Source organism: Ceratotherium simum, chromosome 20 (genome assembly GCF_057802395.1).
Source record: "Ceratotherium simum simum isolate JZ-2026a chromosome 20, ASM5780239v1, whole genome shotgun sequence".
Classification (NCBI taxonomy): domain Eukaryota; kingdom Metazoa; phylum Chordata; class Mammalia; order Perissodactyla; family Rhinocerotidae; genus Ceratotherium; species Ceratotherium simum.
This window is the reverse complement of record NC_141919.1, coordinates 46,647,323-46,674,541: the sequence shown is the minus strand read 5'-3', so window position 1 is coordinate 46,674,541 and position 27,219 is coordinate 46,647,323. Positions and strand designations below refer to the sequence as shown.

At 37.6% G+C, this 27,219-nt stretch overlaps 1 protein-coding gene across 1 annotated transcript in view; it reads left to right on the top strand.

Annotated features, from left to right (window-relative positions):
• The window catches only part of LINGO2 (leucine rich repeat and Ig domain containing 2), a 1,164,902-nt gene that overhangs the window by 490,224 nt on the left and 647,459 nt on the right, over window positions 1-27,219 (top strand). Inside the window, exon 3 of the mRNA XM_087444704.1 lies at window positions 8,696-8,776. The gene's annotated coding sequence lies outside the window, so the exon portion shown is untranslated. The remainder of the gene's footprint in view (window positions 1-8,695; window positions 8,777-27,219) is intronic.

Genomic DNA, 27,219 nt, shown 5'->3' with positions numbered 1-27,219 from the left:
TCACACATTTATTCAACTGATTCATTCAATAAGTATTTGTTGAGCTCTTCCTAAGCTAATCACTGTTGAGGCACCAAGTCTGGGTGGTAAGAATATAATCATAGTCCCTGCTCACTTTGAGTTTGCATGCTTACAAGAAAGTCAAAATATAATCAAATAATTACACAGATAAATATAATTTCCCTGAATAATGATAGCTCACATTTATTGGGTGCTTAATGTGCCAGGCACTGTTCTGAGTGCTGTATGTATTAACTCACTTAGTCCTCACAACCATCCTTTTAGGTAGATAATATTGCATCTCATTTTATAAGTAAGGAAACCAGAGCATAGCGAGGATAAACAGCTTCTCCAATGTTGTACAGCCTAGCAAGTGGTGCATTCAGAGTCAGAAAGGGTGGGAGTAAATCTTGTGCTTGAAACCACTATATTCTGAGAAAAGACAGGGAAGAAAACTTGAGGAAGCCATAATAGAATATCAAAGGGGACTCTCATTTAGGATGAGGCATACATTTGAAAGTGACATTTAAGGTGAAACCTAAGGTGAGAAGGAAGTGGCTAGGCAAGGAGTGGGGAGAGGACAGTTCTAACAGAGGAACAGCCCATGTAAGGGCCTTGAGGTGGGGCTAAGCTTTCAGCATAGGTGGAGCCTGGTGAATGAGGGAGAGAAGGCCAGGAAGTGAGACTGGAGAAATCAACTGTGGCCAGAAAGAGAGAGAGAGAGAGGGAAGCAGGGAAGGAAGGAAGGAAGGAAGGAAGGAAGGAAGGAAGGAAGGAAGGAAGGGAAAGAAATAAAATCTTTAAAGTACAGAGGGAAGTCATTTATGGAGAAACATGATGCAATTGATATTTTAAGATAATTCTGGCTGGAATATAGAGAATGGATTGGAAGGATGAGTAGAAAGACTTATTCAGAGGCCATGAGAATAATCCAGGAGACAGGTAATGGGTTGGACAGGGGGGTGGCAATAGAGATGATAACACGTAGATGGATTCAGGGTGCCCCTGAAGAGGTGAGAGAGGAGGAACCTAGGACAACAATAGGGTATCGGCTTCTGGGTTTGGATTTCTGATCTATGGTGTTACTGCCTGACATTCTCACCATTAGGATTACTATCCTGAATTATGATATTTTCTCTCAAAAGTCTGAATTAGAATGTACCAATATTAACTGGAATCACATTGGATTTTTTTCATTAGAGTAGTTTACTAAATGAATGTAGCATAGAATAAAAATTTAATGAATATGAATTTAGGTGGTTGTAAATGGAACACAGGTGCCTGGGGCTCAAGGGACTACAGGAGAGTTGGATGATGGAGTTGAACGTGAGCAATGGGAGGTGTGAACCCAATGAATGCATGTGCTGAATCTGAGCTAGTCTACTTGGTTAGTGTGAGTAGAGCTGGCACTTCCAGCCAGGATTTACATAAATGCCAATGCTCGTGTAAGTTTCTTATTTTATTTGTTAATTCACTCATACATCAAGTATTTATTGGATACTGGTTTACTACATGTTTGGTACTCTACTAGACATTGTGAATGTTTGATAAGCTAAGCAGGAATGCCTCATGCCTTCATAAATATTTAGGTCTGTTATTTTTCATTAAACTGTTTCTACCACCCTACATGTACTTCTACAGTTTGATATTTTTTGAATAAGCGTGATTAAGATGGTGAAGGAACATTTTTGTGCATACTGTTATCAGAATGCCGTTATTAGTATCTTGTAATCAGAGGTAGTATTGCATTATCATTAATAACTTCAACTCTGGAGTCAGGCTATTTTGGTTTAAAGCCTAGCTCTGTTAATTGCTTGCTTAGTTAATCTCTCTGTGCCTCAATTTTCCATCTTTCACTTGGGACAAAAATAATATCATTTGATTGTTGTGAGAATTAAGTGAGCAAATAAATGTAAAGTACTTAAAATGGTGCCTGGCATATAGAAAGCATTCAGTGCATATTTATTATTATTACTATTATAATGTATAAAAGGCAGAAAAAATTGTCTTGTATGTGTATGTGTGTGTAATTTGAAGAGATAGTTTTTTAAAAGATATATTTTCAGACCAAATGAAATATGTGGTTCACTTGCAAAAATTTGTAGCAGTAGTAGAATTTCAACTTTTTAAAAGTTTAAGCCCAGTGAAAACTTTTGACTTGATTGACCTGATAAAAAGATAACAGAATATTTCTTTCACTCTTGAGTTTTGAAAGATTAAAGCAAATAAAAATGCCGATATCTCCATCACGTACATCTCTAGGAAAGCCAAGAACGAGAAGAAATGTAAGCCACCCAACTATAAAGAGTGAAGTCTTCGCCCTTCTGTTGGGAACCACCAAATAAAGCTGTTTAAAACCAGGCAACTTAAAATAGAGAAGAATCAAAATTCTTGCTTTTATTCCTGCTTTTCTCTACTGAAGAACAGGAGATGTGCATTTTTTTTCTTTTTTTTTTGTGAAGGAGAGCAGCCCTGAGCTGACATCCATGCTAACCCTCCTCTATTTTTGCTGAGGAAGATGGGATCTGAGCTAACATCTATTGCCAATCCTCCTCCTTTTTTTACCCCAAAGCCGCAGTAGATAGTTGTATGTCATAGTTGCACATCCTTCTAGTTGCTGTATGTGGGACACGGCCTCAGCATGGCCAGAGAAGCAGTGCGTTGGTGCGTGCCTGGGATCTGAACCCGGGCCGCCAGTAGCGGAGAGCGCACACTTAACCGCTAAGCCACGGGGCCGGCCCTGGGGAGATGTGCATTTTATGCTAGCATAGGATTTAGTTCCTGTGAGTGCAAGATTTTCTTTTGGCCTGATCCAGGGCAACATGCTCTAAGTGGAATCTCTATAGAGTAATTCCATCAAGTAATACTTTCATTATTCTTTTTGTTTTAACTTGGAAAAATGTTCACTTTTAATATTAAAACATTCTAGTGAATGCCAGACTCAAAATTACTAAGTCAAAATACTCAATATTTCTCCTGTTTCCCTTCTATATTCCCTATTTGCTTCAATAAATAGTATAGCTAATTTACTATGTTAGAATTATGAATTATATAGTTTAATTCTTAGTATTAGCATGACTATTTTGTGCTTTTAAAATTAAGAATTATATAGCTATGTTGTAATATTAGAATTAAGATTGAATGAATGGTATACTCTATTTTTTTCTATCCAAATGGAAATGTAATATTAAGTAAATTTATGTTTCCAAGAAATGTCAATTTGCTAGGAATATAATTTTTTAATTAATCAAGTTAGTTTTTTTTTTGGTGAGGAAGATTAGCCCTGAGCTAACATCTGTTGCCAATCCTTCTCTTTTTGCTGAGGAAGATTAGTCTTGGGCTAACATCCATGCCCATCTTCCTCTACTCTATATGTGGGACGCCTGTCACAGCACGGCTTGATAAGGGGTGCATAGGTCTGCACCTGGGATCCAAACTTGCAAACCTCGGGCCGCCAATGTAGAGTGCATGAACTTAACCATTATGCCACTGGGCCGGCACCTCACGTTAGTTTTTTTATGCAAAAACATCTTGTTTAAAATATTGGACATTATATTTTTATAAATCTGAATAAAAAGGTCTAGTGTAAGTCTAAAATTTAACATTACTTAGCAAAACAGACTGTATTGCATTTTAATAACCATCCTTTCAAACAAGGGCCACACAACAAACAAAAGAAAGGGAAAGCTTTTATTCAGAACCTCACTTTCATTTAACAACCCTGAAATGATAAAACACTTAAATCATCCAGTTCTGATCAACCACACCCCTTACAGTTTTCAAGTTCTATTAAGCACCATCGCATTCAATTTAGTGTTTGTTCCAACCAGTCTCATGACCAAAGCTATCCATAGTTGATACTTTGCAGGCCATGTTATATAATGGAAAAGGAAAGGACTATGATCTTGAGAAAATTATTCTACCACTTTCTAAGCCTCAGTTCCATATCTGTAAAGGGACAGTAGTACCTGTCTCACATGTTTGTTTTTTTTTTTTTTTTTGGTGAGGAAGGTTGGCCCTGAGCTAACACCTCTTGCCAATCTTCCTCTTTTTTGCTTGAGCCCATCTGTGCCCATCTTCCTCCATTTTGTATGTGGGACGCCTCCATAGCATGACTTGATGAGGGGTGTAGGTCCATGCCTGGGATCCAAATCCGTGAACTCAGGCTGCTGAAGTGGAGTGCACTGAACTTAACCATTACACCACTGGGCCTGCCCCCTCATGTGATTTATTTTATGATGAATAAGCTAAATGTTTTTAAAGCATCGTATCTAGGCACATAGTGGACAGGTTATTTCACTTTTTTCTTCTATTCTATAGCTAAAAAGAAAAAAAATTATATGAAGAGTATGCAGATGCCATATAAGAATTCAAAACATTTGGTCTTCTCAGTGTATGACAGACTATCTCTCTCCAATGTAGGGTAGATCAGTTCTCTAAGCCAAAACCCAAGCCCTCCAACATGTTGATGGAATTCCAAGTCAGAGGCTGTAGACCACTTGGATGCTCCTTAGGTGGTGCTGTTATTTGCCTTACAGGATCATCCGAGAAACTCATTGCTCAGAACTTTTCACCATGACCAACTCTGCAGCATCATTTTCTCTGTGTTAATACCCTACACGTGGTCTTGTGTGAAAGTTACAACACTAACAAATACATCGTTATGGTATACATATTTAAATATATGTTCTTAAATACATCAATAAAGAATTAGGTGGCACAGAGTCCACAGACTGTTGCATACTAAGCATTAATAATAGTGAATACAAAATTTCAGTGAGAGAATTACTTTCCTTTGAGGAGAAAATGTCGCATATATTTCCTCTGAAAAATTCTCCTGCCATTTCCCCTACTTTGAAATAAAGTATGAGAATCACTAGAAAATGTTGTGGAAAAAGAAAGAAGAGTGATAAAAATGTCCACCCTTTCATTTAGAGCAGGGATTTTCAAACCCTTCCTCCTAAATACTTGTAATGGTAGAGACACAAATTCATAACTAAAGGGTATTTATACCTAGCAATATTCACAATGTACATACGTATTTTTCTCTCTAAAATAGCACTGAAGGTCTAAGAAAACTGTTATTTTCTTCCTTTGTTTTCAAATACTCCCTAACACACCACAATAAACCTAAAGGATATGCTTATCTCTGTTTGAATCAATGTAAAATATTGCTTATCTTGGAGATGATTATACTTGTTTTCCAGAGAAGTAAATAAAACAACAATTATTCTTTTATAAATTACACTTGCATATCTCTAACCTTGAAGTTCAAGTCGCTTGTTTGAATAGGGAATAAATCAGCCCTGATTGTATCTTAAAAATATTAATTCCTCTAAAATTATAGTTGCAACATGTTCATTGACCCACTTTAACATTTTTTCTCTCTTCACCACTGTATCCCCCTCTTAGTAATATTTTCTCTCGTTTTGTAAACAACAATAACAATAACAGCTGCCATTTAATAACTCACTGAGTGCTAGGGATAATGGTAAGTGCATCGTACTTTAATCCCCACATTTAACCCAGAGTTAAACTGACAGTCATTATCTTATTAGCATTGCATACACATATGGGATTCAACTGTAATATATAATCATGTCATGATAGAAAGACATCAGAGACAAGGGAGGCAATATCATGTAGTGAAAAGGGAACTGATTTGGAAGCCAGAAGTCCTGGAATATTGTTTTATTTCTGTCAGTAATTAATCATGTGATCTTGGAAAAACATATATAATTTTTGGAGACCTAAGGTAAAAAATTCTGTGTTTGTTTCATGAACATATTCCAGGTTGACTTTCAGGATTTTATTGAGTACACTGCCTGCTTTAGGAGTGATTGTATTGAACAGCCTAAGATTGGGCAGATTTTTTTATTTTTATACATGGCTTGGGCTATCTTCTGTCTACTAAATGTTGCAAATACACATTCATCAAGTCCCCATTTTTTGTGTTCTAGACATTATCACTTCTCTCAAATTTTGTGCCTTAAGCAAAATGCAGAGTGTATACTTCCTCAAATTCTTTGTTGAGAGCCTTGTCCCCGGCTCAGCTGAGTCACATCCACCAATTCTTATGAAACTGATTTTTCGTACTTTCTCTCTTCCTCCGAAAAATTTTTATTGTACTACTGACATCTTTCTGCTGTTTTCCAATTCATATTAGTGTAAAGGATCTCCCCAAGTGAAGACAAATGAGCCCCATGATCTAGGATCACATCTGGGCCTGGAGTTTCTTCTTACTTGTTACCATTTGGTACAGACCGTGATGCCCAATTATAGTAACCATTGATTTACTTTTTAGGAATTACAGCTTTACATTTCTTTCCTCCAATGTTCTATGAACATCCCAGCAAACTCTGAAGGAATTTCTACTTAGACAATTCTACTTATACAACTCCTACCAAAAGAAACATCCCACAGACACATGTACTTCGATGGGTTTTATCAACACATTTCCCTCTCCTTCTTTCTCCACTACCTTATCCGTTCCCAGCTTTGTTTTTTTCACTTAGCAAAATAGTCTGTCTCTAATCCTATATATATAGTGGCTTCTCTTGCATTCATACTATTTACTCTACCATCATAGCTTATTTTTCACCTCCTTCAAGCAATATGTGGTCTTAATTAATTTGATCTTAATTTTCTTTCAACAAAATCATGAAATTCCAGTGTGAGAGTTGGAGATATAATACACATTCCTACCTCCTTAAAGATATCATAAATCTAATTTTTAAATTTGATCATAAACAAAAGGACTTGTGAGGTTCCAGGATCATCCTCCACCCCATTGGAATGCTAAAATGCAGGTTTCAGGTAATTAGATGATGGATTTTGTTTGATAATTTTCACATGCCATGTACATTTCTAATTATTCAATAAACACGTTAGACATTCAAGAAACATTTTAAGCCAATTAAAGATATGGAACTTAAATCTTAGAATTAGTTGGAAACAGCAAGTTATTTTATGGGACGCAAAGCTTTCAATGTAGGATTTTTGTGCTGAGATATATAATATACAAGACAATGGCAGCTGTCTGCCAAATGTGACACTGTATATCTCTTGTTGATTGGATGAGACGGGCACTTGAAAGCGTCAATCACACCACTTGTCACAGTGAGCTTTCAATGAATGTCTAGGGTTGCTTACTGTAGATTATCAATAACAAAATGAGACCAAGGCAAGCAATTATGAACACAGAGTTAAAAGATGATGAGGCATTGTGTTAATTGATATATTTTCAGGAAAGCAGGATAGTGCAGAAATTCATAAAAGGCTAGGAAGCCATTCCTGGTATTTCAGTATTTTTCTGCCTAATGCCCCACTATTCTGAACTTCAGAATACTCCGTTTCTTGCCAAAAGTGCTTAATGCTTTCTTTCAAAGTTTGTTTCTCCCTAATGTAAACGTAGCTTCTCATGTCTTTCTAGAATCTAATGAGCCATATTATTTACTATGTAGAATTTATTTGGCTGGAAAGCATCTTTTCTTCAAAGTGAGTTGTAATAGGAATAGACAAAAGAGACAAGCACATAGTGAGGGAACTAGTGTATACATATATATACATATGTAGCTTTTGGAAACGTTAAGTTGGTAATGTAATATGTATGAATTCAGTCCTTAAAGCATGGCTCCATATGATCCCTCTTGCAATGGAATGAGAAGATACTCATTTATTTGTGTTCTAACCTGCTACATGTACCTTCACAAACTTATATTTCTCAATTAGGATCACCCTTTCCCTACCATCCCTGTTTCTACCATGACCTTCTTTGCCACCTAATGGATAAGAGATTTTCAGAAGGGGGTAGGGGTTGGGGGGCAGATACCCTTGGTGCTGACTCATTGAGATTTGTGCCTGAATGTAACAGTATATGCATGAGGCTTGGAGTGAGGCAGGTGTAAGAGAGGAATACAAGAGTTCCCGTTCTACCTATGTGTATGGGAAACAGAGGTAACAACAGGCAGTGGCGAAGCACCTGTGTATCTTGCATATCACTTTATTTCTCTTTTAGCAAGTATATGGGAAAAAATAATGACTAAAAAAATTTCTTCAGCAGATAATTGAGACAGGTTGTGAAAGTTTGTGTTATTTAATTTTTTAGGGTATATTATCTAGAAGTCAAAGCAATTAAATACCTACATATTGCATATCAATTTATCAAATGGATGACTATCATTTCCCACAATTTATGAACCTTCTCCAGGAATATCATGGGACATAAAATTAAAATACTTGCTAAAATTTAGTAAAGGAATGAATAGTAAAATCTAAACAAGGAGCCAAAACCCCCTACTACTTATAACCCAGTGTTATGACTAGAAAAATGTTTGTGTTGGTAATGTGTGAACTATAATAAGAAAATATTTCAATTACAAATGCTTTAGTTTTTATAGTACAACAGCTTTTCCCAGTAAAATGACATGCAATTGAGTGGTTTTATTTTTTGTAGTGTTTCATAATCTGGAATCTCTTTTAGTGCCTTGGAAGTCCCAGACAGACATAACTTTCATTGCTATATTGAGCATTTAACAAAAACTATGCTATATTGTGCATTTAACAGCAACATATAGGGAGGTATTTTTTAAATGGCAGTGTGGAGTGATCATAAACATTTCATAGCTAATCAGCATCATTTTCCAAAGACATAGATTGCTCTAAATGTTCTCTTTCACCTCCCTTTCGTTTATAGGAATTGAAGAGCGCCACTGGAAAGCTGCATCGTGAGCTGCCTGGGCTTCTAAAGTGTCCAATGGATTTTTAATCATATGAGGTAAATACTGAGTTTATTTTAATTATATTTTCAGGGTGAAATGAAATAGCATTTTGTGTCTTCAGATTTATCTTCGTTATAACAAGAAGGAAGTTAATTTTCTTTTATTTAATCATATATTTAATTAAGTAGTTCCTCTGGTTTGTTAGCCCTAAAGTGACTGGAGGAAGTTACTGGCGTATTAACAATACACTGCTGGACTTATGCATATTTCTCTGTAAAACTATCACGTCCATTACATGGGATGTGTTTCAACAGCCTGTGCACTGTGTTTGTTTGCTTAAAGTGATTTTTGTTCTTTTAAACAGCATGTTAGCATGTTCAAATGTTACACATAAAGTGTAATGGCTAAAGATATTTTATTTCATTTTTTTTGTGAGGAAGATCAGCCCTGAGCTAACATCCATGCTAATCCTCCTCTTTTTGCTGAGGAAGACCGGCTCTGAGCTAACATCTATTGCCAATCCTCCTCCTTTTTTCCCCAAAGCCCCAGTAGATAGTTGTATATCGTAGTTGCACATCCTTCTGGTTGCTGTCTGTGGGACGCGGCCTCAGCATGGCCAGAGAAGTGGTGCGTCGGTGCGCGCCCGGGATCCGAACCCAGGCTGCCAGTAGCGGAGCGCGCGCACTTAACCACTAAGCCACGGGGCGGCCCTGATATTCTCTTTCTTAATACTTATGACATGAGTGGTGATATTGGAGGTATATTGGTATCAATTTGAAGTGGAAATTGAGTTACTTCTGGGCTTTTTTTTTAATTAGTTCTGGAGGGCATAACATTTGCTCACTCTGTATGTAAAAAATTACAAGTAAAGGAATAAAAACTACCTCATACCCTTCCAGTGCCTTGTGTATGTGTGATGTGGATGACTTTCTTTTCGTAGGAAAGTCTTACTAGTTTTTCTGCCTTCTCCTTCTCTGCTGGTGGTCATTTACCAAGCATCACAACAAGGTTTTTACTTTTTATTTTTTGTTTTCAGTTGTTAGAGAGTAAATTGAGACACTTGCAGTCATTGCTTTCTTTTCACCACCTAAAATTACAGGGAAAGGAATTGAGAATCCAGGGGAGCCCAGGGAGACGAGGCTTGGCTAGTAACTTTTAAGAAAGGCCTCGCTTAATACAAGTCAAGAGAAATGTATAGGGCTGCATCATTTGTGTCCTCATGAAGACCAACAGATGAAGCAAAGAACATTTTCTTCTGAAAAATGGGTTTGCTAGAAAGGGAATATGCCTGCTGCCAGCACTATTTCATACATGTCTGTCAGACAAACAAGAATAGCAAGGAAGGAATGACTTGTATGTAAGTGGTCTACCCAGGTACAAATGGTGGATACACATACACGCACACAGACACACATACACACATCAGTCTAGGATAATCTGTTGGGGTCCAAAGGAAACTGGCGTTCTCTATGCACAGACATATAGATTTAAATGAAAAAATAAAGTATATTTCAAGGAGTACTAAGAGAGAAATTAAACAGGCACAAAATATACTGAATTGATCAGATTTTTTAAAAATTAAAGGCATTATTGATAAAGTTTAAAATACAAGCTGCATGATGAGGCATTTGGCTCACATTTTGCAAGGGTCTCTCCATCAGGTTGACTTGGATGAGATAATAGGAAAGGACAGACAGTCATGTGAAGAGAATTGGCAGAAACTGCTCATTTGCTCAGCACAAAACTGTCTATATTCACAGGCTCTTCCAATCAAAAAGAACATTTAATGGCACTTAAAATATGATAAATTTGACATGATTTGAAGATACTGTGAAATACATAATTGCTTCTTTGAATATTTATGAGTATACTCTTTCACAGTTCCTTTAGCTGTTTTAAGTAATCCTAATAAATTAACCTCTTTTTCCTGCTTGAATTTATGTGAAGTTCTACAGTATATCCCTGACTGAAGCCACACAACACTGGCTGTCTTCAGATGTACCTTGATAGTAGACAGGAGGTGTTTTTATTTTTACTGGCAAAAAGTGAAACACACTATTTGTTTATTAAATGATGATTTATTTTGAAAATTAATATTTCATTTGATTTTGATGGGATTTTTAAAAAATATCAAAGCCATATGGAAACTCCAATTTTAACAAAAGTTTAAGCATATAACACATGCAGAATCTAAGGACAGCTCCCTCGTCCTCTAGGTTCTTTTTCTAACAATGAAGCTCATTTCCGCTTCCATTTTCAGCCCCTTTCCTCCCAATACTGGCTCCTTCTCCTTTGCCCACACAGCCAAATCTTCATCTAAAATGACAAAAGGAAGTGTTAACATTGTCCCTCCTCCAACACACACAGGTACTGAATCATTTACCTTTATTTTTATTGCTAACCTTTATTTCCTCAAAACCTTTGGTGAGGTTTTGACTATTATTTTCTCCATCCTAAAGCCATAGAATATTGTTTTTAAAAAATCAATATTACCTAAAAGTGACATAAATTGTGAATATAGCAGAGACATTTTTATGTTGTACAAAGAATCATAGTTTCAAGTTTCAAAGGTGTCACCAGTGTGATGACTGGCCTGCAATTAGGATGTGGATGACATTAGCATAGGCGTAGTGCATGGAGAAGGGGCTGTAACACAGGTCAGCGCTCTGAATCAGAAACCCTCCCAAAACTGTGAGCTGCGTCCATAGGTTGAAGAAGGACTTCAATGAACTCCAAGATAAGTGCCCAGAGCAAACTTGATAATGATGGAATTTGAGGGTTTGAAAGAATTAGGTATGCCTTACTTGGAAAAGGTAAGGTTTGCAGATGTTAGAGATGAAGATAATTCTCTGTAAATATCTGAATTGATGTCAGATGGAAGAGAGGTTAGACGCTATAGCTGTGACTCGGAGGGAAGTCCTGGGACATTTGGGTGTAATGTGACCCAATATGGGAAAGATTTTTTAAATAAAATTATGTGGGTTTAGATAAGTAAACAAAAAACAGAGCAAAAACTGTAAAAAGTCGAGTTTTTCCCAAAACAGGATGGGCTGCTGCACAAAAGGTTGAGAGTCGTGCCTCCAGAGATGCTACCTGGTGTGGTTGGCTGGCCAGCCGCTTCTCCCCAGGGATTCATGTATCAATCAGTGTTTGAAGAGATGCCAGTTTGTATCTCCTTCATTATTCTGTCATTCTTGCATGGTTTTTTATGTGGAGAAATACCCTTTACATACATCATTAGGCCATTGTATTTAATACTAAGTTATACTCTTTTATACTCTGTTTTCTTAATTGAAGATGAATTTTATGTAAAGAAATTTTACTTAGAAAGACATACTGGAATGGTTCTATTTTAATTCTATCACTAACTAGGGTATGAACTTGAAGTCAACTGTTTACTCTGTTTTAGTTCATCTGTAAAATAAAAAGTGAAGCAAATGACCCGAAGATGCTTTCTAGCTCGAAAAATCTGTGAATTTCTTCCATCTGATGTATGTTGCTAGTAGTGAGGCAGAATGTTTTAGTGGTTACAACCTCAGGCCCAGTGCAGCACTCCTGAGTTCCCACTCATGGCATCTATCACTCTGGCAATTTATGTGAGGTCTCTGGGGCTTAGTTTACTAGTCTGTAAAAGGAGGATGAGAAAACAACTGCTCATGATATGATGTTGCCATTGAGTTTCATGTACTAACTAATGATGGTAAGAAAGAATGACTTAACATCAACCATTACAAACTACATGCTTTGCCATTTCATGGACCTTGAATTAGAGCCCAACAATTATTTAGTTACCTAGGAGTGCATCTTACAGCATAAAGTTAAATATTTTATGAGTACTTTACCTTATTTTTAATGATTTAGGATTATGGCTAGGATAAGATGTTGGCGTTTCAGACTTCTGTTCATGTATTGGATAAAACCAGAGTTTTTTCTGGGGAATGTCTGGATGTTGGATATAGGTATTCCTGTTTGTACTTCTCTGCATAGCTACAATGCTAGCCTCTTCAGGAAAGAATTCTGCTTAGCCATATCAGCTTCTGAGAAGTTGCCAAACTTATGCATGATTTTAAACCTGTGGATATGTTCTTAATTAGTAACACCAAATATTTGTGGTCTATTATTCATCATATAGTATATATATCACAATTTCTGCCAGCCGGTATGAATTAGAAAAGTAGTGGCAAGAAATAATATTGGGGAGTGCCCGAATGATATGAATCCTTTTCATTCATCTATATAGTTTAAATTTTATCAATAGATTAAACAAGACTATTACTATCTTTATATTTACTCTGTAGAGGTGTTGTATTTACTCTGTAAAAGTGTTTTCACTGAACCACAGCTTGAATCAATGCAATCAATTTGCACTCATTTGTGTTATAGATGCTAGAAACCCAGGCTTGCATTTATTGCAGTAATGCTATTCATGGTGTGGTTTCCTTCATCCATTATAATGTTTCTCCATTAAGGAGACCATGGGACATACTTCCCTCCAGTCTCAGGACTCCAAATAGCAGGGCTTCTCCTGGCAACTTGTTTATTTTTAACTTATGATTCCGCTGGGTCAGGCAATAGATTTATTTGCATGTGTGCTTAGGAGACTGGGAAGCTCGGAACTAAATCTGTTGCACGTGTCTGGCAAGTAAACAGAATCCAAAGGCATCTGTGGTAGTGAAACATAACTTCTCTGGGATCAGTCTATGCGTGGATCTCATCTCTCTTATTTGGATCTAGGGTAGATTTGGTCAGGACACCACCTCATTTTTCTATTCAGTGCTTATAGTATGGTGGTGCTTTGAAGATTAAACAAGATAATCATTTATATATTTACACACATTCTTGGTAAATGTGTGTCAATATTAAAATAAGAGGTTCCCAAGGAGCAGCTCTTTTTCTGCCACCTGTCTTGGCCTACCAAAAGACACATTCATACATGTATTCAGTCAACAAATGTTTATTGAGCACCTATTATGTTAACTTATTACTCATACGTATATGAGTAAACAATATAGATAAGATCTTTGTTGTCAGTGAGTTTATGTTCTAAATGGGTGATGTAGGGTGTAGAGTCCATTAACAATAGAAATATGTGAAAGAAAATATTCCATAATAGTAAGTGCTAAGTTGGAAGTAAAACAAGTTGAGAGCGTGAGGAGCCACTTTGAATTGTGCTGTCAGGAAAGGCCTCACTATAGATGTGACATTTTAATCAGGAACCTGGATGATAAGAAGGAGCCATCTGTGCAATATCTGTGGGAAGAGCTTTCAGAGAGAAGGAATATCTAATTACCAAGAAGAGGAGACAATAATCTGATGGGAGAGATTCCAGGGTGTTGGGGGATAGCCATCCAATGAATGTTTATGCATGTAGGCATGGGCCTGTCTTCTCTTCCTTTCACACTGAAAGGCCAAGGCCCCTCTACAGTGAAGAGCTCTGTCATATTGTTACCAAGCAAGGGCTTGCCACCCAATGCACATAAAGAACCAATTTTTACAGCATCAGCCTTTAGGAAAAGAAAAGTGGCTTTATTTGTGAGATAGATCTGCAAGGAGTCAGGAGGCATATGCTCTCAGATCTGTCTCCTGGATCTAGGGCTTGGGGCAAAATTTATGGGATAAAGGGTGAGGCAGCCTGAAGTGTGGAGATAGATGATTGGAGGTAAGGAGAAGTGAGGTAATTGATGATCTGCGCAAACATAGTCAAGCTTCATGGCTCTTCATAGGATACATGTTCACAAAATAGTGGTGTTGGCATGATCTGAGGGTAGAGTTTTCAGCCCTTTGACGTCAAAAGGGTCACTTATCGGGGATTTGCACAGGCCCAGTTGATGGGTTGGTGGTCTCAACCAGCCTGAACTGGGCAAGGAGTCATTTTTCAGTTCCTGAAAAATCACTCAATTACTCTGTTGATAAGATGGGGTCAGTTGAACTGGTCCTGGAGGGCCCATGGTTACAATTTTTCTTACTAACGCTCTCTTCTACTTGTTATCAGTTCTCCAAATGGTCAAGTGACCAATGGCTTACTCCCTAGGCAGCTCCCTCTGATCTATATTTTTCTTGAAGGCACCAATCATTGATCAGGAACCCGATCAACGTAAAATCTACAATTTGAGCTTAAATTTAGAGTAAGGTAGCAGAGATGTCTCAGGTTTCTAACCCAGGTCCTGGATCCAGCCCAGTTTGTCAGAATTATCCATATTGGCATTTAGGTCTCACAGACTATTAATAAGAATGTGGAACTTTGGCCTCCTTTGCCTCTGTTCCTTACAGATTGCTCCCTTAGAGTGACACAAAGAGCAGTACCTAGTCACAAGCTACTTGATTTCAGATAGATACTAACTTTATTCGTAGCATTTTGCATCTATTCAGTTTAAAAAATTTTCCTCACTTATTTTTATCTCACACCAAAACCAACTTAGTTAATAAAGCAGGACACCATACACTCTCTCAATATTAATATTTAATTTCTTACTTTTGTTTACCAAATATCTCATATTACTTATTGATTGCCTTTTTGCTCCTTAGGAATATCACAGTCTCATGAGTCTTAATAAAGGACTTACATACTACAGGCCTCTTTATGCTTACCAGTTCAGATATAATCTCAAGGTAATTCTCTCAAGAATATTGGGTCACTTTTTGTGCTTATCTGAATCCAATCCTGGTCCTCAAGTATTCTGTGAGATGGTAGTTGATCATTTCTTGACTCAATAGTTATCTTCAGCGCATAGCAGACAGGGGAAAGGAAAGGAACTAAAATTAAGAATGACCTTTCAAAATGTTATATGTGTTGTTTCTATACCCATATGTATTTTCAGTGATCTATGTTTTATTGGAAGAGGTTAAATTATTGCTAGTAGATATTTTGGAGATTTGAAGGGCAGGAGCTATTCCAGTGTTTGATTTGTATCCTCTTCAAGGCCCCTCCCAGTGCTTTGCCCAAAGAAAGAGTGGAATTACATTGAACAGCCTCTGTGTTTGCTGCCTGCCGTTCCTAGGGTGCATGGAGGAGAGCAAATCAGAATACAACTGCATCCCGACGTGCTTGCAGAGTGGTCTGTTTGTCACCAGAAGAGAGGCTTGAAATGAATAAGTGCCCCCTTTTTTTTTGTCTGACAGGTATAATTCCTGCCCTCTATTTAGGTCCTTATCCTCCCAAGTTACAGAAGATAATAGGAAAAAATATTAAATATCCTGCGACTCTCACACTCCTGGCATCAACACGTGAAGCTCCATTAGTGTTCTTGTACTCCAACTATGTAAAAGCCGCGTTTTCCGGGGAGAGACTCATTTTCACTTACAATGCTGGAAAGCTAAATCTTTGTCCACTAAGTGATCCACGGTTGAAATGATAATGGATCTCAGTGGAAAAAACAGTGGAATATCACTTTTCAATCAGTATTCATGCAACAACTTTCATAGTGCTCGCCATGTGCCAGGCATTGTTGTAAGCACTTGATGACGTTTACTTAATTGATCCCCGTAATAGCCCTATGAAGTTAATATTATCATTATCCCCTTTCTGTAGATGAAGAAACTGAGAGCTGAAGAGATTAATAATTTGCCCAAGATCACACAACTGATAAATACAGTATGTTACATAATAAGATGTACGTAGCAACAAAAGCCTACAACAAAAGAATATTTATTAAGAACCTATAGGCAGCAATGACAGTGACCTGGTCGTTGCAGAAAGGAAAACGGTCTTCTCGGTGCTCTCTCTTCAAAATCTCCTGTCACTTGTTAGGTTACGTGAGGAGGAATAAATTTAGAGACGGGTAAAAATTTATAAATATGAAGTTAAGTCTTTACCCAGAAAACTTTAGAAAGTGTAAGAAAAAGGCATCAATTCCTTTTGCCTGGAGCCTAAATAATCTTGCCACCTAGTCTAAATTTTCCCCTCGGAAAGAGAGATAAGTAAGATTAATCTCAGCAGGTAAACCTATTTGCATTGGATCTCCCTCTGGATTCCAAGTACATTTTCCCCTACTGTTGTATGACACCCAGCATCCTTGGAATCTTTTTATGACTCTGAGTGCACGCTCCTCATGTAACTTACAATAGCATTAGAAAAGTGCAGCACCTAATTAATTCACCAATCAGCTGTCAGAGCCTGTGATCTTTCCCTAGTTCTCTGTGGAATTCCCTGTGGGAGAATCAGTATTCTGAAAGCGCCATTTCCATTATGCTGCGTGTGGTGTTCGAGCAGAGTACTAAGTTATGCTGCTTGTTCATGGAAAATATGCCACCCTCATGAGTGCCTTGATGACTTCGTTAGAAATACCTTCTGCCACCCCTGTTCTCTTGTTCTCATGTATGCTGTGGCTCCACAGTAAGCAGGGCTTGCACAGCACCATAAATTAAGAAAGAGGAGGTCAGCATACCTCAATTTCATACCGGTGCATTTTCCCTCCAGTTTTTCTATTTTATCCTTAAGAAACTCTATCCTGTTTGATTTTTTTTTAAAGTAATTTCAAACCTATCTTCTCAGATTGGGTCATTTTTGAAGACTTTCTTGTCTCAGATGTTCCAGGATGGGGACATTTTATACACAGTAGAAATATTCACGGCTACTAGGTGTTTCATGGGTTTACAAAATTATAACCAGATAAACTTGTTTTACGAGTACTTTCAGGGAAAAAGCAATGTCAGAAGGAAAACAATAGTGCTTGTAGAATTGTAGACAGTTTATTTATGATTATCTACTTTAATGATTGCATGATTGAGTTTTTTGCTGAGTAAGGAACTACTCAAAACTCACGTGCTTAACACAACAGTCATTTGATTATTTTGCACAAGTGTGTGGGTGGGTGGGCAGTTTTGGGGGTCCGAGGCTACGCTGATTTTAGCTGAGGTTGCTCATGCATGTGAGGTCAGCTGTGAGTAGGCAGGGCTGGCTAGTCTAGGATGGCCTCACTTGAGTCTTTTGCAATTTTCTGGCTGATGCACCAGGAGTGACTGCGCCACATGTCTCTCATCATTCTATTCATTAGCTTGGACAAATTCACATAGTGGGTGGCAGGGTTTCAAGATGAAGACTAGAGGCATTCAAGACTTCTCGAGGCCAGTGCTTAGAAGTGGCCCAAGATTGCTTTTGCTGCATTCTGTGGCGAAGCCAGCCCAAATCTGTCACAAAGCCAGCCCAGATACAAGAAGTGGACCAATGAACTCCACCTCTTGATGATAGTAGCTGAAAGTAACACTACAAAGGAAGTAGATACAGAGAGGAGAGAAGATTGGGGGCATTTTTGCAATCTATCGCACATAACTATCTGCCAGAGCTTAATGGTCATCTACACCTGGCTGGGGTTTAGTTTTTGTACTGTTTTCTAATCAGGCTGGTTCCCCAATCAAAAACAGCTCTCCCTCTCAATTTGACAGCACAACCTCGTACCCGAACAGTAATACAATACATTCCACATCCATCCAGAATCTTTTATTTCTGATGTTGCCTCTTTTTGTAATTGGTTTTACTGAATATTTAGAGATATGAAAAAAATATTAAAAATGTATGTGAGGTGTAAATAAAACTACAGGGTGCACAACATTCTGCCCACCGTCCTGTGTAAGAAAACATTAGCAATATCCTGAGAGAACTCATATATTCTTCCCCAATCCAATCTCTTTCCTTGTCTCTTCAGAGATAACCTCTCTTCTGAATTTTGTTTATCATTCTTTTACTTTTCATTATGATTTTGAGACATACTTTTACCAATGTATATTTGTTGTGGGATACATATCTTATGGATTTTTAAATTTTCTGCAAATAGAGTCATACTGCCTACCTACCAGAGTTAGCCACTGTTTTGAGTTTTGTATTTTAGCTGAAGCATTTAGTCTATTAACATTGATTACAAATGCTAATATGTTTTCTTTATGTCTTCAACATTATTTTGAGTTTATTATTTGTCTACTCATTCTTGTGTTTCTTTGTCTATTTCTTAATTATTTTGAACTGAACAGTTACTCTCATTTATCTTTCCCTCTATTAGTTTAATACCTATATTCTCTTTTCTAGTCTTTAATGGTTACCTTAGAGATGGTATCATGAATAGAGAAACTCACTAAAAAATATAAGAGCTTGGAGCAACTTAACTAAATTTAGCCTCCTTTCATTTTATATGCAATTTTCGTGGATTTTAGTTCTATTGTAATTTTTAATCCAAATGACAATTTTATTTTTGTTTCATATATATAAATAAGAATATTGCTCACTGTGTTTGCTTACCATTCTTTCTTGTGTCTGAGATCTTCCACCTGAGATCATTTTCTCCTGCCTGAAGAACTACATTTAGAACAGCATTTAGTAATTATCTGTGGATAGCAAATGCTCAGTTTTAGTTTGTCTATACATGTCTTTATTTCCTCCTCATCATGGAAAGACATCTTGTGTTTATGGTTCTAAGTTGATAGTTCTTGTGCTTTAGCACATTCCGTCTGTTCCTATACTGGCTTCTGGTGTACATTATGGCTGAACAGAAATCAGTTGTCCACCCAATTGCTTTCCGTGAAGATGATCAATCTTTCCGCTCCACTACATTTAATACTTTTTTCTTTGTCTTTGGTGCCTTTCAGTTTTACTATGATATATCCAGGTATTAACTTCTTTGTATTTTAGTTATTTATTTATTTGGATCTTAGGTTACTTAATCTTTTTTTTTTCCATTTTTCTTTATTGCAGTAACATTGGTTTATAATATTACATAAATTTCGAGTGTACATCATTATATTTCTATTTCTGTGTAGATTACATCATGTTCACCACCCAAAGACTAATTACAATCCCTCACCACACACATGTGCCTAATCATCCCTTTCCCACTCCTCCCCCTCCTCTTACCCTCTGTTAACCACCAATCCATTCTTGGTCTCTACATGTTTGTTGTTGTTGTTATCTTCCATTTATGAGTGAGATCCTATGATATTTGACTTTCTCGCTCTGACTTATTTCGCTTAGCATAATTCCCTCAAGGTCTACCCATGTTGTCACAAATGGCAATATTTCATCCTTTTTTATGACTGAGTAGTATTCCATTGTGTATATATACGACATCTTCTTTATCCATTCGTCCCTTCATGGGCACCTAGGTTACTTCCAAGTCTTGGCTATTGTGAATAATGCTGCAATGAACATAAGGATCATATATCTTTACACATTCATGTTTTCATGTTCCTGGATAAATACCTAACAGTGGAATAATTGGATTGCATGGTATTTCTATTCCTAATTTTTTCAGGAATTTCCTTATTGTTTTCCATAGTGGCTGCACCAGTTTGCCCTCCCAGCAGCATATGAGAGTTCCCTTTACTCCATATCCTCTCCAACATTTGTTATTTCCTGTCTTGTTAATTATAGCTATTCTGATGGGAGTGAGGTGATATCTCATTGTAGTTTTGATTTGCATTTCCCTGATAGTTAGTGATCTTCAATATCTTTTCATGTGCCTGTTGGCCATCTGTATATCTTCTTTGGAAAAATGTCTGTTCGGCTCTTTTGCTCATTTTTTAATGGGATTGTTAGTTTTTTTGTTGTTGAGTTGTATGAATTCTTTATCTATTTTGGATATTAACTCCTTATCAGATACATGGTTTGCAAATATCTTCTCCCAATTGTTAGGCTGTGTTTTTGTTTTGTTGGTGATTCCTTTTGCTGTGCAGTAGATTTTTAGTTCGATGTATTCCCATTTGTTTTTTTTCTTTTGTTTCCCTTGCCCAGTCAGACATGGTGCTTGAAAATATGCTGTTGAAGACAGCTGCCTCTGTTTTCTTTATATTGGTGTCTTTCATCAATTCTGGAAAGTTTTCAGTTATTATTTATCTATATATTCCTCTACTCATTTTCTCTCTCCTTTCCTTCTGGAAAACTAGAAGGTAAAAGCTTTACTGCTCTATTCATGTTTTGGGCTCTAATATGTCCTTAATTTTTGGTCTCTGAATTTTGTTTTCTTTAATTTGTTTAAGTTTTGACATAATTTCAGACATGCAGTGAAGTAGTAAGAATAGTAACAAGTATTTTCATTACCTTCTTCCGGATTTCCCAGCTGTTAACATTTTACCACATTTGCATTGTCATCTCTCTCTCCCTTTCTGAGACATTTAAGGATAACTTGAGACATGATGCTTCTGAATCAGGAAATGCTTCTATGTATTTTTCCTAAAAACAAAAACATCTTCATAACCACACTATAATTGTAAAAATCAGGAAATTAACATGCTTTCAATACTGTTAATTAATCTGCAAACATTGTGTTAGTTATTTATTGCTGTGATTACTCCAAAATATAGTGGCTTAAAACAACAAACACGTGTGGAGTAATCACCCCAATCAAAAGACACAAACTGGCAAACTGCATTTAAAAAATGTACCCAACTATATGTTATCTACAAAAGACTTACTTTAGATCTAAGGAGATGTATAGGTTGAAAGTAAAGATATTCTAAGCAAATAGTAACCAAAAGGGAGGAAGGGTTGCTATACTAATATCAGACAGTAGACTTTAAGTAAAAATTGTTAAAAGAGACAAAGAAGGACATTATATAATGATAAAATGGTCAATTCACCAGGAAGATATAATAACTATAAAGATATGTGAACCAAACATCAGAGCTCCTAAATATATGAAGCAAACAATGACAGAATTGAAGGGAGAAATAGAGAGCTCAACAATAGTAGTAGGAGATTTCAATACTCCACTTTCAATAATGGACAGAAAAGTAGACAAAAAATCAGTAAAGAAACAGAAGACTTGAACAACACTGTAGTCCAATTGGATCTAACAGAAATGTACAGAACACTCCACCAAGAACAGTAGAATACACATTCTTCACATGGAACATTCTCCAGGATAGATGATATGTTAGGTCATAAAAAAAAACCTTAATAAATTTTAGAGATTAAAATCATACAAAGTATTTTCTTAAAACCACCATGGACTGAAACTAGATATCAATAATAGAAGGAAAACTGGAAAACCCACAAATATGTGGAAATTAAACAAAACACTGTGAAACAATCAGTGGGTCAAGGAAGAAATCACTAGGGAAATTAGAAAATATCTCAAGACAAATTAAAGTAAAAAATGCAATAGACCAAAACTTATGGAAGGCAGTGAAAGCCATCCTAAGAGGAAACTTTGTAGCTATAAATATTGGCATTAAGAAAGGAGAAATATCTTAAATCAATAACATAACTTTATACTTTAAAGAACTAGAACATGAAGAACAAACTAAACCCAAAGCCAGCAGAAGAAAGGAAATAATAAAGATTAGAGCAGAGATAAACAAAAGTAGAGAATAGAAAAACAATAGAGAAAGTCAATAAAACCAAGAGTTGATTCTTTAAAAAGAACAATAGAGCTTTTAGCTAGACTAACTAAAAACAAAGAGAAAGAGGGAGAGAAAATGTAAATAACTAAAATCAGAAATGAAAGAAGAGACATCATTACCAATTTTACAGAAATTAAAAGGCTTATAAGAGAGTACTGTGAACAATTGTTTGACAACAAATTGAGTAACCTTGATAAAATGGACAAATCAGAAACACAAAACCTATCAAGATTGAATCATGAAGAAATTTAAAAAAATCTGACTCGACCTAAAAAGATTAAGTCAGTAATCAAAAACCTCCCACAAAGGAAAGGCTGGGCTTGGCTTCACTAGTGAATTCTACCAAACTTTTAAGGAAGAATTAACACCAATCCTTCTCAAATTCCAAAAACTTAAAGAGGAGGAAAGACTTCCAAATTCATTCTATAAAGCCAGCATTACTCTAACATGAAAGTTGGACAAAGACACTACTGAAAAAGAAAACTACAGACCAATATCTCTAATGGATATTGACACAAAATCCTCAAAAAAATACTGGCACACTGAATTCAACAGCCTAATGGCAAGATTATACACCATGACCAAGTGGGATTTACTACTGGAATGCAAGAATGGTTCAACATACAGAAATCAATGTATAGGGGCAGAGTCAAGATGGCGGCGTAGGCAGACTCTGAACTCACCTCCTCCCGTGGACACAGCCAATTTACAACTACTCGTGGAAAAATTACCCCTGAGACAGAACAGAAAACTGGATAAGAGGAACTCCTGCAACAACGGACAATCCTAACTGGGGTAGAAGAGGCAGAGACTCCCTTCTGGAGAGGAAAAACGCCACCTTCACAAGCCGCCAGCTTCACGGCCGCCGGGAGCAGCTCACAGGTACGCAGCCTCCCTGGAGGCGCGGGGCCCTGAGCCGGGGAGCGCCCCCGCTGTGGGCATTTTGTGGACCCAGCACAATTGAGTCCAGCAGCATAATATCTGACTTTGCCTGCTACTAAAGCATTGGGGAGTACCCCCAGAAAACCCGGTTCACAAAGAAACTAAAACTGGCTCTTAAAGGGCCCGTGCACAAACTCACCCGTTCCAGAAAGCATCCTAAAATCACCAGAAAGAAAGGTGCACAGTGCTTCGGTAACAAGAGACTCACCTAATAGGCCCTGAGTGCATCTCGGTGAGGGGTGAGACCTCTCCAGGGACTGGGACATTGGCGGCGGCCATTGTTGTGGCCTGGTGTGAGCGTGCTGACACAGACGCCATTGGAGTTCTCCCTGAGACCTGCTAGCACAGGGTCTGCTCCACCCGCTAGAGCACCGATTTAATCCAGCTCAGCCAGGGCAGGCAGCCCACCCTAGAGACTAGCCCCACCCAACAACAAGCCCTCAGGCAACGTGTGGGCCTGCATAGATTGGTGACTGGATTCTCTGCAGCCTGGCAACTGAGCTGACTTGAGCGGGGCAGGGTGTGCACAAGGAGCGGGTGGAGAGTGTGGGGCTCCCGCCGTGGAGAGACTGGGTCCGCTTGGGGAGGTCGGGGTGGAGAGACTGGGTCCGCTTGGGGAGGTTGGGGTGGAGAGACTGGGTCCGCTTGGGGAGGTTGGGGCGCACACACGGGGCAGGACAGTGTTGACTGTGTGTGTGGACCTGTGGGCAGCAGGGCTTCTTAGCTGCAGAAGACTTGTGCTTCTCAAAGACCCACACGGGGGTTTGCCCCACCTTCCAAAGCCTGAAACAATTGTGTGCTCCCATGCCTGAGGCCAGCCCCACCCAGCTGCAATCCTCAGAGAGCTGACAAGAGACCTAAAGGCTGGAGGCTTATAGCATTTGTTAGCCCCTGAGCCTAACAACCTGCCACGCTGGGGGCCTACTCACTTAAAAGAAATACTGCAACACAAATGTGGTATTGGAACTTGAAGCCAACTGTGCTGGGGCTTCCCACACCCGATAAAGAGACTGAAGGGCCCACAACAACTACAAGCAGCTGAGCATTACAACAGCTGGCCAGGAGCATAACTCGGCCTCCCTAGGCGCCTACAGGGAGAGCAAACAGGCAACAACAGAAGGACACACGTAGCCCACATAGGGGTCACCCCTGGAACATTGAGAACTGAGGGAAACACACTGCAGACCTCCTAAGACATCAATTATATAAGATCACCTATCCAAGAGCAGTAAAAATAACTGACCTACCTAATACGTAGACACAAGCACAGGGAAAGAGGCAAAATGAGGAGGCAAAGGAATACATTCCAAGTAAGGGAACAGGACAAAACCCCAGAAAAGGAACTAAGTGAAACAGAAATGAGCAACCTACCTGACAGAGAGTTCAAACAAAGAGTGTTAAGGATGCTCACAAATCTGTGGAGAAGAATAGATCAACTCAGTGAGAATGTCAACAAAGAAATGGAAGATACAAAAAGAACCAATCAGAAATGAAGAATACAGTACTAGAAATGAAAAATTCACTAGAGGAACTCAAAAGCAGAGTAGAGGATACAGAAGAACAGATCTGTGAGCTGGACGAAAGACTAGAAGAAATTACCCAAGCTGAACAGGTAAAAGAGAAAAGAATTAAAAAGAGTGAGGAAAGTCTAAGGGACCTCTGGGACAACATCAAGCTCACTCACATCCGTGTTATATGTGTCCTGGAAGGAGAAGAGCGAGACAAAGGGGCAGAGAATCTATTTCAAGAAATAATAGATGAAAACTTCCCTAACCTAAGGAAGGAAACAGACATCCAGGTACAGAAAGCACAGAGAGCCCCAAACAAGATAAACCCAAAGAGGCCCACATCAAGACACATCATAATCAAAATGTCCAGAATTAAAGATAAAGAGAGAATCCTAAAAGCCGCAAGAGAAAGACAAGTTACATACAAAGGAAACCCCATAAGGCTATCAGCTGACTTGTCAGCAGAAACCTTACAGGCTAGAAGAGAGTGGCACAATATATTTAAAGTGCTAAAAGGAAAAAACTTACAGCCAGGAATACTCTACCCGGCAAGGTTATTATTCAAAATGGAAGGAGAGATCAAAAGCTTCCCAGACAAGCAAAAATTAAAGGAGTTTGTCACCAAGAAACCAGTGCTACAAGAAATGTTAAAGGGACTGATTTAAGGGGAAAAAGAAGACCACAAATAGGAAAAATTATCTATTTCCATGATAAAAACGTAATGGATACAAATACACACAAAAGAGGTTAGATATGATATCAAAAACATAAAATGAGGAAGGAGGGGAGTTAAAGAGTGGAGCTTTCAGACAGAGGTCAAACTAAAGAGACCATCAATTCTGTATAGAAGGTGAAAGGAACAGAGAAGGACTATTAAAACACTGAGGAAAAAAAAAAGTTAAATAATGGCAGTATGTACATACTTATCAATAGCTACTTTAAACGTCAATGGACTAAATGGTCCAATTAAAAGGCATAGGGTGGCTGATTGGATAAAACAACAAGACCCATATATATGCTGCAAACAAGAGACACACTTCAGACCTAAAGACACTCACAACTGAAGGTGAAGGGATGGAAAAAGAGACTTCATGCAAATGGCAGTGAAAGGAAAGCTGAGGTAGCAGTACTCACTTCAGAAAAAATAGACTTTAAAACAAAAACGGTAAAAAGAGACAAAGAAGGGCACTACATAATGATCAAGGGAACAATCCAACAAAAGGATATAACACTTGTAAATATCTATGCATCCAATGTAGGAGCAACTAAATATATAAAGCAATTATTAACAGACATGAAAAGAGAAATAGACAGTAACACAATAATAGTAGGGGACCTTAACACTCTACTTACACCAATGGATAGATCATCCAAGCAGAAGATCAACAAGCAAACATTGGCCTTAAATGACACACTTGAACAGATGGACCTAGTAGATATATACAGAGCATTCCATCCAAAAACTGAACAATACACGTTCTTTTCAAATGCACATGGAACATTCTCCAGGATTGATCACATATTAGGCCACAAAACAAGTCTCCATAAATTGAAGAAGATTGAAATAATACCAAACACCTTTTCCGACCACAGTGATATGAAACTAGAAATCAACTATAGGAAGAAAATCAGAAAAGCTACAAATACATGGAGATTAAACAAAATGCTACCAAACAACAATTGGGTGAACAAAGAAATCAAAGGAGAAATCAAAAAATAACTGGAGACAAATGAAAATGAAAATAGGACATGCCAGAATTTATGGGATACAGCAAAAGCGGTTCTAAGAGGGAAGTTTACAGCAATACAGGCCTATCTCAACAAACAAGAAAAATCTCAAATAAACAATCTAACAATGCACCTAAAGGAACTGGAAAAAGAAGAACAAACAAAGCCCAAAATCAGTAGAAGAAGGGAAATAATAAAAATCAGAGCAGAAATAAATGAAATAGAGACCAGAAAAACAATAGAAAAAATTAATAAAACCAAGAGCTGGTTCTTTGAAAAGATCAACAAAATTGACAAACCTTTAGCTAGACTCACCAAGAAAAAAAGAGAGAAGGCACAAATAAGTAAAATCAGAAATGAAAGAGGAGAAATTACAACAGACACCTCAGAAATACAAAATATTATAAGAGAATACTATGAAAAGCTATATGCCAACAAATTCGACAATCTGGAAGAAATGGATAAATTCTTAGAATTATACAACCTTCCAAAACTGGATCAAGAATAAATAGAGATTTTGAATAGACCAATCACCAGTAAGGAAATTGAAACAGTAATCAAAAACCTCCCCCAAAATAAAAGTCCAGGACCAGACGGCTCCCCTGGTGAATTCTACCAAACATTCAAAGAAGACTTAATACCTATCCTTCTCAAACTCTTCCAAATAATTGAGGAGGGGGGGAAGCTCCCTCACTCATTCTACGGCCGACATTACCCTGATACCAAAACCAGACAAGGACAACACAAAAAAAGAAAATTACAGGCCAATATCACTGATGAACATCGATGCAAAAATCCTCAACAAAATACTAGCAAATCGCATACAACAATATGTTAAAAAGATTATACACCATGATCAAGTGGGATTTATTCAAGGTATACAGGGATGGTTTAACATTCGCAAATCAATCAACGTAATACACCACATTAATAAAATGAAGAATAAAAATTACATGATCATCTCAATAGATGCAGAGAAAGCATTTGACAAGATA